Raw genomic sequence first — 8,909 nt, forward strand, 5'->3', positions numbered from 1 at the left:
AAGGAAATACTGCTGCTGCACAAATAACATGAAATAACCCCCATTTATAACATACATGAAATCACCCATATACAGGTGGAGCTGGGGAAGATGGAGGGTTTCTGAAGCACAGTGTGACTGCTACAGCAAGCCATAGATGAGTATTTGAATGTTGAGCAGCAAGATCATTGGCTGATAATATGGAAAGAAACCAATCAGCTGCGACGTTTGAATAATAATGTGATTATACTAGACTGAGTTAGACCTATCCACCTGCGTCGTCTAGAGTTTCATGACAGAACTTTGTTTTTAGGCCTATAAACACTCCCAAAATAGCACCCAAGTACAGTAACAAAATACAACCAAATACTAAAGTACTTTCCCTAAGCTATATCAGTGTTTTAAAACAAGGACCATTTGCACCATTTATAGAATCATCTATTGAAACCATAATCTTAATTTGATATCATGCCGTTTAGGTTAGCAATCATCGTCTTATGAATCAAATATTATTCAAGCTCTTCTGGAACTCTTCAGAGTTCAAAGTTATGTCTGCATCAATAGGCCAAACAACATGAGAACATTGTTAGTTCCCATGTATCTCATGACCAGAGGTCAATGATGTCAAACCTACAATATGTCAGGGGTGTCCAAACCTGCAGTTTAGCTCCAACCCCTATTAAACTCACCTCAACCAGCTAATCAAGCTTTTCAGACTCGCTAGAAACTTCCAGGCCGGTGTGTGTTGGACTTACACTCTACAGGATGTCAGCCCTTCAGGAGCAGGACTAAACACCCCTAGTCTAAGGCATCAAATTTAATTTAAGAGCTACAGACCTGTTTAGGTTTGGTATATTCACCGCACAATGCTACTGAAAGGCTTTAGAAGACTTGGAGAACAGCACACAAGATATATGGACCACTTTTATAGTGCTTTGTATGCCATTTTGGCACTTAACACTAAAAAGAGCACATATTCTTCCAAATTCCACCTTTCAAAACAAAATTTCAAGAAAAGTCACAATCACAAAGTAAATGATGACTCATTTTCAGTTTTGGCAGAACTAATCTTGTCACAGGGGTTAACATATTCCAGTCAAACTGTGTACATATAACAACTTTTGAGTGAAGCCACAGGATAGCTCTTAAGACCAGTGACTTTCAATCTTCTTTTATGCCAAATTTGTCAGACTCCCCCACATAAACACATCGGGCATCTGCTCGTTTTTCCTTGAAAAGAGCTACTTATGTCTTTTGCATCTTTTAACATCAAACTGTAAGCAGAGAGGGACTGGCGAACTTTCCCTGTGTGTTCTGCCTCGTTTGTAGGAAGGCAAAATCTCCATAGTTGCTGCAATCTCCAAGAGCCGCCGGTCCGTTTTCCAATATTGACTGTATTTTGATGGAGGTCCTGATTCAGCAGAACATAATGAGAGTGGGAGCGCTACATGCTAATTGGATTGAGCACTTGTGCGTGACATTGCAGACTGATGGCGCTAGTCTCTGGGGCTGAGGGACAGTGGGACTTTGACTGAGAGCGTCACATAACTCTTCAAATGGAGAAGATACTGCATTAGCCCAGTAAACACCCTGGTGGGTTCTATCAGAGCGAGTGCAACTGGTTCAAATCTTCTCGGAGAACACTTTGTGTGACTTCACATTCCAAGGCTTTTGTTATGTCCATTAAAATGTTATTAATGTAATGTTTGCTCAGTTTAACTGTAATTATGATGAGCTTTTCATTCAAATGTTACTTCCAATGAGGACTGAAGCTGGTGTAGATAACACATTTGGGCAGCAGTGAACCAACAGTATGATTATCAGTTAAAACATTTAAGACAACTTTTGGTCACATTTTATTTTAAGGTCCAATTCTCACTATTAACTAACTATAACCTATGGCTTTTGCCTCAATAAACTTCTTAATAGTTAGTAAGGTAGTTGTTATGTTTAGGTATAGGGTATGATTAAGGGATCTAAAACATGGTCATGCAGAAAAAGGCATTAATATGTGCTTTATAAGTACTAATAAACAGTCGATATGTTAGTAATATGCATGCTAGTTAATAGTGAGTATAATTTGTTTCTTAAAATAAAGTTTTTTTCTATTCAAACCTGCCCAATATGGCAACACAGGGGATGATCATCTTTTTTTTTTTATCTGTATCTTTAATTTCCTCAAAAATACATTAAAAATGCAATTCATGGTGTCTTAAACCTACTTCTATTATGATGAGCATACCATGATAATGAAACAAGGAACTAAAGTGGAATAAAGTCAAAAATGTTAGGGTGACACCATAGTGGGTAAACCTATTTTACAGGTTGCATCTATTAGTTGCTTATTAGCATGTATATTACTAGAATATTAGCCATGTAACATATTCTATATTACCTTTTATCTACATCCCTAATCTTACCCAATACCTAAACCTAATAACTACCTTACTATTAATTAGTAGAAAATTAAGAATTTATTGAGAGAAAAGTCATAGTTATTAGTAATAAGCAACTAATAAATGTAACCGTAAAATAAAGTGTCACCGTACAATGTGTTTCACTCACATCACGAGGCGGCTGATGAAGGAAAAGCTGCCAAAATGTATTCAATAACATATGAGACGCCATGCCAAGTGCCTCATTTAGACTGATTACTGATGGTTTCCTTAACATTAACCTTAACAGTTCATGAAGATTCAACTGAGTGGTGAAAGTGATTATATAAGTCAATTTACAGCTTTTTAAAGTAATAAAAATGCACATTATGCAAATACTTAAAGACAGTTCATAAGGTTTTAAGTTTATCCACACATCAGAGAAAATCTGCAAGTGACATTCTGTGAAAGAGAAAGATTATTCTTAGTCAGACCTATTACAGTTGCTCTAAGTCTTTTATATAATATTTTGCACAGTAATTAAAGGGGTCATATGATGTTGCTAAAAAGAACATTATTTTGTGTATTTGGTCTGTAATTATGTGTGTTCAAGAAACACATTATTCTCCACATACTGTACATTACTGTTTCTCCTCTATGCCCTGCCTTTCCAATTTTTTTACAAAGCTCATTGTTCTGAAAAGCAAGGTGTGCTCTGATTGGCCAGCTATACAGTGTATTATATAAGCATGTGAAATGTTACGCCCCTTGTCATACTGTAATGTGTGCCCTGTCAGAACGCCAGTGAGACAAGACAAAAACAATAAACTCTTTACAAACGAGCCATTTGTTGCATCCAGTGGGGACATAATTACGGACTATAATGACTTATACTGTGTTTTTACGTGTTGTGTTGCATCGCACTGCGCCGTGTAAACATAAAACCATGTATGCATTTGTGATTGGAGAAATGACAAACAACAAGCGCTACAATGGTTCTCAATTCCAGTCCTCGCACCTCCCAGCTCTGCATATTTTAAATGTCTCTCTTTGTTAACACACCTGATTCAGATAATCAGCTTGTTAGAAGTAAGTTCCGTACATGAACTGTGTTCCCATTGACATAGTCCCTACACAGTGTTCACTGCTCCCTACTCCCTGAGCAGGGGAAATCTGTTAAAGTTTATCTCACTTTGGAACATTCATAGATTTGTGCTGCGTAACGTCTCCCTACACGGATAAGTGTGATATCATATAGCTCTGTAAATATATACAATTAAAATTCACGTCTCGCACACTTCAATACACTCTGAGTGGAACATATACATCCGCTTCGAACTGTAATCATGGCGGAATATCCTGTGATGTCCACTTCGCAGGGCACTTATGTTTGAATAGAACAAACGTCTGAAATGATAAGAGTAACATACAAAATGTGCAGAGCAGGGGGGTGCGAGGACTGGAATTGAGAACCGCTGCTCTACACCGCTCAAAACTCGCGTTTGAATCATCAGTGGCAAATCCTTTACATATGTAAAGTATTCATTTTCACAACGAAACAGCATCTCCACAACATGACGACTGCAGCAACAGCAAGAATCAAAGTTACGCTTTCTTTCTTTGTGTGAACATTTGGGCGGTGTTATGCAAATCTTCCCACTTCGTGACATATACATATCATCATATCTCATCCTCACATTGTCCCAAATGCATATCATTTTCTTTCTTCTGTGAAAACACAAAACAAGATATTCTGAAAGACAGCCAAGCAACACTGCACCCCACTGACTTTTTTCTGTACAGATAAACGTTAAGACTTTTTATTCAAAATAGAGCGATTTATTTTTTGTGTTCCATGGAAAACTCGGCCAATTAACAAAAGAGGCCAACAGCTTAAACATTCAGTAAAACACTTCTTTGTGTGTTACACAGAAAAAAATAAAGTCAAAGGTGTTTAGAAGCACAGCAGCCTCTGACAAGCAACACTTAAGGTAAACCGCAGTTCTTGTATGCTCAATTGGTTGGGCATAATTCCTACATGGACTCCAGACTTCTGAGACTCCCAAACCATTTTATTCAAAGAGAGCTCTTTAACCTTGCCTCTCTGCAATCTTCAACAGCAAACAGTCTGTAGCATTCAGGGTTTCACATATCCAATGGCAATCTGGATTCAGCTTCTCTCTATGCACCAACGATCTAACAGATAAGGTTCTGCCAGGCATTGCACCAACAGCAGACATCAGCCAACTTCATGAGCAACTGATGACCAACAGTGTCTCTTACAGTGCAAAAGAAAGCTGATGAAAAGCTGAAATATCACCAATACACATTGTCCCTATCTGCGGCAATCATATTTGCCTTTTATCATCAAACGAGGGGAAATAAAACTAAGCCCGTCTAAATATCCTCAAGGTACATTCTGCAATTATCTGAGCTCCCAGAACTTCGCCTGCAGCATAAGATTTTTCACTACTCTGATAACAATCAGAGACATAAAGTGGAGTGGACAGATCATTTATTTGTACAAAACAAATTGGAGAAACTGTGACGTCTAATATGTCAGATGTTGGAATGTAGGTATCGCCGTATGTTAAACCGCATGTGCATTTACAGGACTAGCCTGACAAATACAATGATTTGAGCAGAAAGAGGAGTTATTGGAGTTTCTGAGATTAAGGTCTTAAGGACACCATGCTGCGTTGTCACAGGAACATCCCAGCTGAAGATAATGAGGAAATTATGTCACAACTTTTGCCAAGTGCATTCCTGATGACTACATAATGCTCTGCTCACTCCAAAGTCCCCACTTTAAAGACGGGCGTACACTGTGCGGATTCTGATGGTCGGAAAATCGTATGTCCACACACACGTCACGAATCGGACGAGGTGATATATGACACGATTTTACGACCTGCCGATTTCCAAAGCAATCGCACGAAGTTCTGAACCAAAAACATGGAGTCAGGGGAAGAGATTGCTTTTTTTGTGGCAGAAATGGCTTGCGAAAGAATAAAAAAGAAAATAAAAAGAAGAGCATGGCAAAGAATTTGGCTGAAGAGCAGAGAAAAGCATGGACTTTCTGTTCTTCAAAAACAAGGTTTTGAGGTAAGTGTATCTATGTGCGCATGCTTTGATGTGGTCGTGGAAGATATGGGATAGTATATACCGTATTTTTCGGACTATAAGTCGCACCTGAGTATAAGTCGCATCAGTCCAAAAATAAGTCATGATGAGGAAATATATATATATATATATATATAAGTCGCACTGGACTATAAGTCGCATTTATTTAGAACCAAGAGACAACATTACCGTCTAAAGCCGCGAGAGGGCGCTCTATGGTGCTCAGTGTAGGCTACAGGAGCACTGAGCAGCATAGAGCGCCCTCTCGCAGCTGTAGACGGTAATGTTTTCTATTGGTTCATTTCTCTTGGTTCATGTCAAATTAATTTTGATAAATAAGTCGTACCTGACTATAAGTCGCAGGACCAGCCAAACTATGAAAAAAAGCGCGACTTATAGTCCGGAAAATACGGTAACCATAGTCATAGCATGTCATGCAAGTTTGTGCATATAGTAACGTGGTTTTTATATATTTTTTGCTAATATAGTAATTATATATAGTAATTGCTGGATAGTCTTTTTCCTAGTTCGTGATTGGTCAACTTCAGATAGATCAACAAATTGGCTCGTTCAACTGCATGTCACGAATTCAAACCGACAGCTCACAACTTTTTAGACATTTAAAATGATCGGGAGGTCGGGAAGTGCTCGTAAGGTACTCTGCTACTCTGATACGAGCCGGGACCATACACGATTGAAAAATGATCACACCGTGTACGCCCGCCTTAAGGAGATAGAGATTAATATACCAGTGAACCATTCGGTATCAAAAGTCACACACCCCTCTGACACCCCTAGTAAGAATTGTGAGATACAAACTTGCAGTTTTTTTTCTCGCAATTGCAAGTTTATTTCTCACAATTCTGACTGCTTAATACCATGATCAAAAATCAGTCAGCTACATAAGAACTGGACTCGGTTAAGTGTTGTGTGAGTGCAAAAAAAGAGCTGCACAATTTTGTATAAATTGAGACTTAAAAAAGAGAAATTATGGAGCTTGTATTTCTCTCACAATTCTGAAGAAAAAATGTTAGACTACACAAAATCACATGTAATTTATGAATGAATAATTCAATGACTCACTCAAGATTTACTTGTTTCATTACTGGATATTTCAGTGTTTTTGAATGAATCTCTTGAATCAATCATTCAGAGACCAATACATTTTTAACAGCCCCTTTTCACCAATTAAAACAAAAAGATGGGCACATAGGAATTTATAGGTGGAACTAAAATATTAATTTTACAACAAGTATCCGATTCCTGACCTTAAGTATCCAATTCTGGAATTGGAATTGATTTTCGTTTCTCAACCCCACTTGTAAACAAAGGACACAATGCGTTTTGTTTGTTTATGGATACGATTTGTAGTAATTTTGTCATAATGTTAATATTAAATTCTCAAGTATCGGACTCTAATTAATTGTTTTCCCCATTTATTCCTATCTATCCTGTTCTAAGCTTGTATTTTTCCAAATTATTGTCTAAAACTTTATATTATGCACACTTCTCATGTTTATGTTTCATTCCTCATTTGTAAAACGCTTTGGATAAAATCTGCTAAATGAATAAATGTAATTTATTATTCATAAACCCAGAGCAAATTTAAGGATACATGTCCTGGACTGCATTATAACGGGACATAATAATATATATTATTCATAAAATCAGTTCAAATTCGAGTTGATGTACAGTACTAGCCCATAATTTTCTAAATAATTATTTTCTTACTAATATACATAACCGAAATAATGCTTCTAATGTAGAAAACAAAACCTGCCAAACAAATATGGCACTACTGATAAACACAAGAGTAACATAAAAATGGTCCTAGGCAAATACAAGAGCTTTGAAATAGAGTTTACACTGGGCATGAGGTGTTGAGCAGCTGAAGCATAAGCTAAACCTACACAAACTAACTGCCTCGTTTTACATGGTCATAAACTGTAAGATATCTAGAGACTGAATGGATATTTGTAATTATTTCCGTTTTCAACTGCAGTGTGTTCATGCACAATTGATCGGTCCCATACAGACAGCCCAGCTATCTAATCTACGCTCAGCGCCTGTGGTCATCTGTCTCTGTCAGTGGAGTTAAAGTGATCGAGTCTGGTCGTATACTCACTCGGTAAACGAAGTCCTGCACGGTAGATTTCTTCAGTAAACGCTATAGACTCTCCTCCGATTCTCCGTTAACGGCAGTCTCTGCTGAAGTTCCGCGTCTACGGAGGCCGGGCACAAACACACCCCACGGCTAACGTCAGGAACACACTCCTCCTCCTCAACACTTCTCCTCTGTGGAAATAACTCCCTTCTGTTTGTAAACACAAGTATTCATAGGCGACGTGAAACAGCTTTTGTGTTGCTTTCGTCAAAAATGTAGCCTGTGTGTTATAGGAGTGGTTCATCTTTGTGTCTTAAAAACAAGGTGTGTTTAGACTTGCTTTAGCTTGGCTCACTTTTGGCTATTATAGCAAAATACTTTATTGTCCGTATACTTTCGAAAATGTACATTCATATTACAATGCTTTGGACAATAATCCAAGCATTGTTGGTCATTTTATTCTCTGTGATACCATTTAAACACCATGGTAAATACTATGGTACACTTTTAAAAAAGTCGTTTGCTTCTGTGAAGAACCTTTAACATCTATGGAACCTTTTCATTCCACAACAGGTTCTTCATAGTGGGGTTGAAAAAAGTTTTTTTTTTTTTACTATTATTATTTTTTTATGTTCTTCACACTAAGAAAATGGTTCACTTTGAATGGTTCTTTGGGGAACTAACAAAAACCCCTATTTGTAAGAGCATAAAATGGAAATCATACAGTAGCCTATGTCCAAATCCATAGCCTCCATAGTCTTTTTTTGTAAAAGAGACTTGCTGTGTGTGCCTCTCAATATAAAGACAATACTTAAATAACATTAAATTACACAGTAATCAAAATATAGCTTATCATTAAATTAAGTGTTATGACTAAGATAAGCCTTTCTCCCTTCATAATATCTTCTTACACACACACACACACTCATACTAAGACATAAAATATCCAGGGATTTATTTCAGAAATGTATTATGTGAAATGTATGTCATGTTTTTTGTAAAACCACATTTCTTTTTTTTCCTTTTTTTATTGTGTTGTCATAAATAGAGTGTCACCTTGCCAGAAAATCCAGCTAAACTAGCTTCAGATGATAACTAAATGGCTTTTAACTGGTTGAAACTGATCGCAGTTGCTCAGCTGGACAACCAGCAAGAGTAACCAAAGTCAAATTGAGTAAGACCACCTTGTCTGAGCCAGTTGAACTATCCCCATGTTCTAATATAAAGCTTTTGGTTGACCTTGACCACTTTAGGGCAGTGTGACTTGATCTTTTCAGCAGGGTCTGCTCATAAACACTTAAATGTCTGTGTTTACTTGGTGTGGGCTG

At 37.4% G+C, this 8,909-nt stretch overlaps 1 protein-coding gene across 2 annotated transcripts in view; it reads right to left on the reverse strand.

Annotated features, from left to right (window-relative positions):
• The window catches only part of LOC132157431 (calcium uptake protein 1, mitochondrial-like), an 81,632-nt gene extending 73,870 nt beyond the window's left edge, over positions 1 to 7,762 (reverse strand). For both annotated transcript variants that reach the window (XM_059566785.1, XM_059566784.1), the window contains exon 1: positions 7,603 to 7,762. The gene's annotated coding sequence lies outside the window, so the exon portion shown is untranslated. The remainder of the gene's footprint in view (positions 1 to 7,602) is intronic.
• Positions 7,763 to 8,909: the final 1,147 nt, after the last annotated feature.

Source organism: Carassius carassius, chromosome 14 (genome assembly GCF_963082965.1).
Source record: "Carassius carassius chromosome 14, fCarCar2.1, whole genome shotgun sequence".
In the NCBI taxonomy this organism is placed as follows: Eukaryota; Metazoa; Chordata; class Actinopteri; order Cypriniformes; family Cyprinidae; genus Carassius; species Carassius carassius.